Genomic DNA, 10,349 nt, shown 5'->3' on the forward strand with positions numbered 1-10,349 from the left:
AGAGGGCTTGGTGGTACATGCACTTTATCAGCATAGATCTGACATTTATGGCACTTCCGAGCGTACTTGAAACAATCGGATTCCATAGTCATCCAGTAATAACCGGCTCTCAACAATATCTTGGACATTGCATGACCACCAGCATGGGTACCAAAAGATCCTTCATGCACTTCTTGCATCAACATGTCTACTTCGTGTCTATCCACGCATCTGAGCAGAACCATGTCAAAGTTTCTCTTGTACAACACGTCATCCTGATTCAAATAAAAGCTTCCAGCTAGCCTTCTCAGGATTTTCTTGTCATTCTTTGACGCTCCTTTAGGATACTCCTGACTCTTGAGGAAGTTCTTGATATCATAATACCACGGCTTCTCATCAACAACAGACTCGGCTGCAAACACATACGCAGGCCTCTCGAGTCGATTCACCACAACATGTGGTACATGATTCCACCAATGAACTTTGATCATAGAAGACAAATTAGCCAAGGCATCAGCCATCTGATTCTCATTCTGGGGGACGTGATACAGCTTCACTTTCTTGAAGAAAGTCAGGATCCTTCTGGTGTAATCTCTGTAAGGAATCAAATGCGGTTGATTGGTATTCCAATCTCCATTGACCTGGTTAATCACTAGAGCGGAATCTCCATAAATGTCCAGAGTTTTGATCCTTAAATCGATGGCTTCTTCTATCCCCATGATACAAGCCTCATACTCAGCCTCGTTGTTGGTTACGTCAAAAGTCAATCTAGCAGCAAAAGGTATGTGTGCACCCTTGGGATTAATCAGTACTGCCCCAACACCGTTGCCATTCATATTCACAGCCCCATCAAACATCAGTGTCCACTTGTCATCAGGATCCGTTCCTTCCATGACAAGAGGCTCTTCACAATCTTTCATCTTCAGATACATGATGTCTTCATCAGGGAATTCAAACATCATCGGCTGATAATCATCAATTGGTTGCTCGGCAAGGTAGTCTGACAGAATACTACCTTTGATGGCCTTCTGCGACGTATACTGGATATCATACTCTGTTATAATCATCTGCCAACGGGCAACACGTCCGGTGAGAGCCGGCTTCTCAAAGATGTATTTCACTGGATCCATCTTAGAAATCAACAAGGTAGTATGGTTCAGCATATACTGCCTCAGTCGGCGAGCAGCCCAGGCCAAAGCACAACAAGTTTTCTCAAGCTGTGAATATTTGATTTCACAGTCGGTAAACTTTTTGCTAAGGTAGTATATGGCATGCTCTTTTCGACCAGACTCGTCATGCTGTCCCAATACACACCCCATCGAGTTCTCAATCACTGACAGGTACATTATCAGAGGTCTCCCAGGAACTGGAGGGATAAGGATTGGAGGTTTCTGTAAATACTCTTTTATCTTGTCAAAAGCTTTCTGACAGTCATCATTCCACCTGATTGCTTGATTCTTTCTTAGCAATTTGAATATCGGTTCACACGTGGCAGTTAGGTGAGATACAAACCGTGCAATGTAGTTCAATCTCCCTAAAAACCCACGAACCTGCTTTTCAGTTTTCGGTTCAGGCATTTCTTGAATAGCTTTTACTTTTGCTGGATCAACCTCAATCCCTTTCTCACTGACAATGAAACCCAACAGCTTCCCGGATCTCCCCCCAAACGTACATTTGTTTGGATTCAGCCTCAGCTTGAACTTTCTCAGCCTTTCAAACAATTTCTGCAAGTTTACCAAGTGCTCCTCTTCTGTCTGCGACATCGCAATCATATCATCCACGTACACTTCAATCTCTTTGTGCATCACGTCATGAAAGAGAGTCGTCATAGCCCTCTGATAGGTAGCACCGACATTCTTCAGCCCAAATGGCATCACCTTATAGCAGAACGTTCCCGAGGGTGTAATGAATGTCGTCTTTTCCATGTCCTCTGGCGCCATCTTAATCCGATTATAACTAGAGAAACCATCCATGAAAGAGAAAACTGAGGATTGAGTCGTATTATCAACCAATACATCAATGTGAGGTAATGTGAGGTAATGGGAAGTCATCTTTCGGACTCGCTCTATTCAAATCTCGGTAATCGACACACATCCTCACTTTACCATCCTTCTTCGGCACGGGAACGATGTTGGCCACCCACGGGGGATAAGTCGTAACTGACAGAAAACCCGCATCCAACTGCTTCTGAACCTCTTCCTTGATCTTAACTGCCATATCAGGGCTAGTTCTCTGAAGCTTCTGCTTGACTGAAGGACAATCTTCTCTGAGAGGTAGTCTATGCACCACAATATTTGTATCCAGCCCAGGCATATCTTGATATGACCAGGCGAATATCTCCACATATTCTCTCAGCATTTCAACCAACCTTCTCTTGAAGTCTTCCTTCAAAGCAGCCCCGATCTTGATCTCTCTTCTGGCGTCCTCAGTACCAAGATTAATGATTTCCAACTCCTCCTGATGAGGTTGGATGACCCTTTCCTCCTGCTTCAATAATCTGACCAGTTCTTTAGGGAGTTCACAGTCTTCCTCACTCTCCTCTTCAGCTTGGTAGATGGGATTATTGAAATCATACTGAGCCATAACAGAACTGTTTATAGTGGAGTCCGTAAGATCAATTCTGCATGTTTAATGCTTTATTTTAGAAAAAAGAGTTCAAGAAAGTCACAAAAAACAAAAACATTGCCATTTTTATTATTTTGAAAAATGAAAAACAAAAACAGAAAGACAGGGATCACAAAATTGTTTGCAAAACGTCCTTTATTAATGATATCATTGAAAAACATGATGAGGCCCTACAATGAACCACTACGCCTTGGGCAGAACGTAGGGTTTTGTGCAAAATGAAAAACAAAAGAAAATTACTCTGTTTGAAGAGTAACTTGGACCACTTCTTCTGCCGTCCAGTTGTTGATCGTCTCCCCTGGTGCACACGGGCGAACCCAGTTGTCTAGATCACAATCACTGTCACAGTCTTCAACACCGGTTGCAAAGACGTCACCATGATTCCTCAGCCCAGCGCTGGTAAAGGTACTCGGCCCTTTCTGCTCAATCCGCTCTGATTGCAGAGGTAGATAAGCAATACCGAGCTTATCTTCTTTGACGGGCAGGTCCACCATCTTGCCCCAGCCTTCCGCATTGCCCGAGTTGACAACCTCCACAGCCTGTTTGTAAGATGCAATTGAGGCACTTGGCTTCTTCTGCTCAGCGAAAGCCACCCTCTCAAGAGCAACGGTCTCAAATTCCTGGCATAGAGTCTCATGGATCTCACCATCCACCTCCACATACTTGAAAGAGGATAAATGACTCACCAGAATGTCCTCCTCGCCGCATACAGTCACAATCTGACCGTTCCAAACATACTTCAGTCACCAGAATCAACGGTCTCAAATGCCTGGCATAGAGTCTCATGGAGAGTCGACGAAACTGCTCCTGCCCCATGTATCCAAGGACGCCCCAAAAGACAACTATATGCTGGTTGGATATCCATCACATAGAAGACAATACAGAACACCTCCGGGCCAATCTTTACCGGCAATGTGACTTCACCAAAAACAGACCGTTTGGATCCATCAAAAGCATGAACAATAAGATCGCTTGGAGTGAGGACAACCCCTTCAACATCTATCTTGCTCAAAGTCTTCTTGGGCAACACGTTCAAAGACGAGCCAGTATCCACCAACACATGTGACAATACTGCGCCTTTGCACTCCATAGTGATATGCAGGGCCTTGTTATGGTTGCGACCTTCAGGTGTCAGATCCAGGTCTGTGAACCCCAAACCATGCCTGGTGCTCACATTAACAATAACCCCCTCCAACTGGTTGACAGAAATCTCTTGAGGCACGTAAGCCAAATTGAACATCTTCAGTAAGGCGTTACGGTGAGCCTCAGAGCACAACAACAATGAGAGTATGGAAATCTTGGACGGAGTTTGATTCAGCTGATCTATAATCTTGTAGTCACTCTTCTTAATTATCTTCATAAACTCCTCCACGTCTTTCTCGAACGAACCCTCAGGCGCTTCTTTCTGCACTGGCTCTTCCTCAACAACAGCTTGCTTACCCTTTGCTTTGGCGAGAGCCTCCGCATTGTTGTCTCTCAAAGGCTGCGGTGCGAACAGACGACCACTCCTTGTGAAACCTCCAGGACCCCCTACATTGTCCACCACCAGACCAACTGTTGCAGAAACTCTACTTGGCAAACCAATTGTCACTAGAGACTGATTAACTGGCCGGATCTGACTTTCAGCCCTTCTGTTATTACGGTAAGCGTTTTCATACTTCCACGACACTGCTCTACTGTTCTCAACAGCCCTTCTTCCAGAAGCAACGATAGTAGTGGGAGCAATGACAGTTACCGGAGCAGAAATGGTAACAGGAGTACCAACAGCGGCAGGTGCGTTAACAGTTCTCTCGCCACGTCCCTCGGACGGTTTGAAATAAATGGTGACAATTGACACCACCCCACGATCTTTCATGGTCCTACTAAACTGCAAACAACCCTCATCCATCAAACCCTGGATCCCAGTCTTCAACTGCATACAACCATTCTCGGATTCAACACAGTCCAAACAACCCTGATCACAGCCCGGGAATACTTCCCCATTCAACAGACGCTCTTTCACAACCAGCAGCGAGGTCTGAACATCTTCAACATTGACTACCAAGTCTTCAGCTTCCCCATCTTCCACATTATTCACCCTATGTGCACCGTGCTGAGGCATAGGATTGTTCACAACATTAGGCACAGGAGCAAAATTGATTATTTTGGCGTCAATTAAGTCCTGGACCTTATGATGAAAAGCCCTACAGTTCTCAATATGGTGCCCTGGTGCACCGGAATGGAAGTCACAACGAACGTTGGCGTCATACCCAGGCGGTATCTTCGTCACCGGACCCATAGTACGCAACTCAACAAACCCTAATCTGAGCAATTCGGGCAGCAATTCAGCATATGTCATAGGTAACGGGTCGAATCGACGATCCGACATCCTCTGTCTCGGTTGAAACGAACGTTGTTGTTGTTGTTGTTGGGGTGGTGGTGCTCTTTGTTGTTGCTGTTGTCGTGGCTGAGGTGTTGGGATAGTTACATCTGCAACCTGGCGATACTGGCCTCTGTTCACACTTCTACGATGTTGCACCGCATTAGTTTCACCCTCTCTCCTGCGAGGTGCCCCAGCAAATGGCTTCTTTGAAGATGAGGACCCAGCATCCTGAATCTTTCCAGCTTTAATGAGGCTCTCTGTCCTCTCCCCACAGATCACAACGTCAGAAAAGCTACCAAATGGGCAACTCCCCATCCGGTCCATAAACACACCTTGTAAAGTTGCAAATAACATATCGGTCAACTCCTTCTCCAACACCGAAGGTTGCACCCTTGCAGCTAATTCCCGCCATCTCTGGGCGTACTCTTTGAAACTCTCTCCAGACTTCTGACATAGGCTCTACAACTGAGTTCGGCTCGGCGCCACGTCCATATTGTGCTTGTATTGCCTCAAAAAGGCTTCACCCAGATCTCTCCAACTTCTGATAGATTCTCTTTTTAGCTCCATGTACCAATCCAAGGAAGCTCCAGACAAGCTATCCTTGAAAAAATACATCCACATCTTCTCATCGTCCGTATAGGCAGAGATTTTTCTGAAATAAGCATGCACATGGGTGCGAGGACAAGTAGTACCGTTGTATTTGTCAAATGAAGGCGCTTTGAACTTATAAGGAATCCTCAGTCCTTCCACCAGGCCCATATTCGTCACGTCAAACCCCAAAGAGTTCTGACACTCCGTGGCCCTGATCTTTTCAACTAGGGCATCCACCTTCCGATCCTTCTCTTCAACTCTTACAACCTCGTCGTCTTCACTGAGCAGTGTAAACATGTCCTCCTGCCTGTCAACCAGCGGAGCAGGATGGCGAACGGGAGCACGGGTTGCTCTGGCATTAGCAGTCTCTGCAACAATAGGTTGACCGTTGATTCTGATACCCCTCAACTCATCACCTACGGCATAGTTATTGATGGGAACAACAACAGTAGCTGGGTCATTGATTGGGCCTCCCTTTGGCAAAGCATGGTTGACCGGTGGAATCACAACTTCCTGTCTCTGGGCTAAGGCACGTAGCTCCTCTTTCCCTTGCACAACACCCTGCATCATGCTCATGAATTAGGCCATGTTATCCCTCATCTCTACCAACTCAGCTTGCACTTGATCCATATTCCTCTGTTGATTCAACCTTGTAGAGTAGCGGTGCGGACGTTGATCAGCAATCCTGCCTGACACAGGAACCAGAGTGAGAAGTCGCGATCAAGAACACCTGTGATGCAAAATGATATGTGTATGATGCTAATGATGCGTATGATGCACATGATATGTTCATTTCTCAGGCATTCGAGAGCCTAATTCATCTTTCAAGAAATGGCAACCTACAATACAAACAACACAGAAGCAGACTACACATGATAATGAGCACAAGGTGAAACATCAACAACCTCATCTATAGATGTGAGCAATAAAGATCATACAACAATATTCAAGCACAGATCCAAATGACAAGAGTACAAGGAATCCCATCCAACAAGCCTGGAGGTGATTCTCGAAATAAACAACAAATACAAGCTAGGAAAGATGCCCTCCAAGAATGAGAGTCTTCAGGTACTGGCACTGGTCTATCAACAGGTTGCACTCTGAACACTCAGGCAAAGGGGTGATCTTCTCCTTCAGTTGTCTTCTGAGCTCTACAACTTCTCCTCCAAGCTGGCTCTCAGATGCATGTCTCATGTCTACCTCCTTCTTCAACTGGATGTCTTCGTCCCTCAGTTGCTTTTCCAGGTCTCGTATCTTATTCTGATAATTGACTTCAGCTCTCTGCAACCTCAAGCACTCACGGTGTTCTTCATTCAACAAGGCCTCCATCTCCTCATAAGACCTCTTCTTGCTCTTCAATCTACTAGCATCTTCACCCTGCATGCCTTTGAGTTGATGAGCCAAGTTCAACTTATCAGCTTTGGCTTTGTAAAGCTCCATATGGGTATCTTGTTCCTTCCCCTTCAACCGATGATTCTCCATCAAGGCTTGTTTGTAGTGCTCAGCAGGCACACTCTCAGCAAGGATCAAAGGCGGTTGTTCTTGCAATGACTCCATCCTATCATAGGGCAGCAACAAAGTCTCAACTCTCTTCTTGACCCAATCGATGTAATCAGGCATAGCAACTGCAAACTTCTTCCCCAGGACAACTCCATCCTTGACACCAATGGTCTTCCAAGCTCTTCCTACTTGCTCCAATCTAGCCGGGTCACCCCGCTTCTCAAAGTACACACTCTCTGCTATCTTAGCATATAGTGGTCTTCCATTCATGACAAACCCCAACTAGAGAAGAGAAAGAACCGGGTTATAATTGATGCAACCCTTAGTCCCTACAAGTGGCACGTTACGAAACTCTCCACAACTCATGATGACATTACGCACATCCATCCGGTAAGCTTGCCACCTGATATCATAGGAAGTAAGAGACATAATCCTCTGAGTCCACTTACGAGTGCTCTGAGCATCCACAAAAGGTCCACTGGTTGGCAACAAGGACAAGAACCATCTGATCAATAAAGGGAGACAACATCTAATAGCTCCACACTTACCATGTCTACTGTGAATAGCATAGTAAGTGTCAGCTAACAAAGTAGGAACCGGGTTTCCTCCAAGGAAAATAGTGACAGCAGCAAAGTCCACAAAATTGGGCATACTCGGGAACAAGACAATCCCATAGATCATGACGGCTAACTGGGCATGAAAAGCTTCCCAATTTCCCTTTTTTGCTTCTTCTTTAGCCATCCTCACTAAGTACTTCAAAGGCAAACCCACAACATCACCACTCGACTTCCAATTGTCACTCACTTCCCTGATACTCAAATGGAGAGCTTTGGCAATAACTTTGAAATCAACCTCCTTTGGAACATCCAAGAAAGGCACCTGGTATCTGATCGGGACATTCATCAGAATAGAATACTCTTCAAGAGTGGGTGCTAACTGATAATCCTAGAAGGTGAAACAACGGAGCTCTGGGTCATAAAACTGTAGAAGAGTCTGCAACGGCACTGGACCTACCACCATCTTCAACAGTGTCAACAAATCCCCATACTGATCAACAAACACCTTCTGATTACCGCTGGTCACAAGATTTCTCAACTCTATCAAAGATGTCACTGGCTCACGGTGAAAACTATAGGTGCACGTCTTCCTCTTCAACTCTGGAACGGATGCCATCTCTCACAGTGAATAGACTCCTGAATGAACCTGAGAAATGATATGCATGAGGAGATTAGCTTTTTTCTTTTCTTTTTTCATTTTTTTATTATTTTTTTTATTTTTTGAAAATAAACATGCTATGATGCAAATGATGCAAACACGACTGGTCGGCTGTGTGTTACGGAGCACAGGTTCAAAGCTTCGGCTTGAATTCGGAACTACACAGTCATCTGAGACACAAAGTAATCTGAGACCCATACTGCAGAACCAAGTCACCAACAGGACCAAGGGTCACCAACAAGTCACCAACGGTACCTGTAAATGATGATCATTCCCTCCCCACTCACGGGTGTCATCTAGGCCAAGGTAAGGTCAAGAGAAACGCAGGATAAATAACCCTTTCATAGAATATCATCATGTACACACCAGATGTATGCACCGATAATACCCCATCAGAGTCTGAACTGCTCGTGATATCAAGTTCCGCTAAGTGGCGCAATACCACCCGCTTCCCAAGAATCACTCTATTCCTAGATGTTCTAGAGTTCACTCATAGCCAGGGTATTGGGCCTTTTACCTCATGTAACTCCCACCCCACAGAGAGACAAACACACAGCCAGCACAAATAAAAATATGATGAATGCAAACATAAATGCAAACATAAATGCAAACATAAATAAATGAATGCAATAAATAAAACAGCAAAAGCAACCAAACCCTATTCTAAAGAGCGCTAGGAGTGACTCGCTTAGGGAAGATGGACCAGTAAGAGGTCAACTTCTCTTTTCCCCAGCAGAGTCGCCAGCCGTCGCATTACGCGAAAAACCGGCGGGAAAAGAAACACAGAGCCGCCACCGTGCGTTATTTATCCCAAAAGAGGGAAAGGAAACGCTCGAAGTAAACCTGGAAAAGACATGGTCTCGCGACCAGAGATAGATGGGATCGGGAGTCAGTTATGCGAAGGGAAGGTATTAGCACCCCTACGCATCCATCGTACTCGATGGGATCCATGCTCGGAAAGAATAGAAGAAAGGTTGCTAAAGACTACTCAAACACTGCACAAGGCTGGAAGGAAACACAAAAAGACAAAAGAAACGGAACTCGGAAGGATATCGCATCCTGGGCCTACGTAGTCTGTCAAGCACAGACATCAGAGTCGACGTAGTTCGGGACATGGGAAACGTGCTCGCTAGGATGTCGCATCCTATGCATACGTATCTTCTCTAACCAGAGAAGAATCAGAGCACTCGTAGCTCGGCTAACGCACGCCAAACAAAACCAACATAGGAAACCGACTGCCAATCGCTGAACTTACGTCAGACTCCACACAAACAGGCAAACATGGAAACCGAATGCCAATCGCTGGACTTACATCAGACTCCGAACCAACAAACACACACAGGAAACCAACTGCCAATCGTTGGACTTACGTCAGACTCCAACACACACAAAGGGTTGAAAAAGAAAAAGGGCGCCTGGAGAGATTAGCTCATCTCCTACCTACGTACCTCATCTGGTATGAGGATCAGGGCGACGTAGTTCCCCTAAACAGGGAAAGAACTTCTAACCTAACCAGAGACTGGGAAGTGACAAACTAGAAGGGAGCCTGACTCGAGCCTAATAGTTATCATGTAATCCACAATGGTCCTAGGTTGAGGTTTCTACCCTAACTTGCATAGAGAGCAAGCTATACTAAACAGCACAGTCAAACACATACAAGCATAATAAAGCAAGCACACACACTATATGCACACAATTGGGCTCATACAAGGCTAGGCTGTAAAAACAAGCCAACTGGAATGGGGTGTTTGTAGCTCTTAACCCTAACATTGAGAGTTAGGGTGAAGCAGATGAAATGGGAAGTGAGGGTAAGACCTCACAGCTCTTATCCCTGGTCTGGGAGAGCTTGACTCAAATAGAAAGTGTGGGAGTTCAGAATGTAGGAACTCTTCTCCACAGATGACTGACACTACAAGAGTTTGGGTTTTTATTCACAATGCATCAACACATGGTGTGTGAGCAAAGTGAATGACACACTGAGTAGCAGGAGATGGATTACACATCTCTTTTATCTGCCAATTGCCTCTTAAGAGGTCTTTACCTGCTTGGCACAAAATTAAACATTCACAAGCATTGC

This window comes from Lathyrus oleraceus, chromosome 7 (genome assembly GCF_024323335.1).
Source record: "Lathyrus oleraceus cultivar Zhongwan6 chromosome 7, CAAS_Psat_ZW6_1.0, whole genome shotgun sequence".
NCBI classification, from domain to species: Eukaryota; Viridiplantae; Streptophyta; class Magnoliopsida; order Fabales; family Fabaceae; genus Lathyrus; species Lathyrus oleraceus.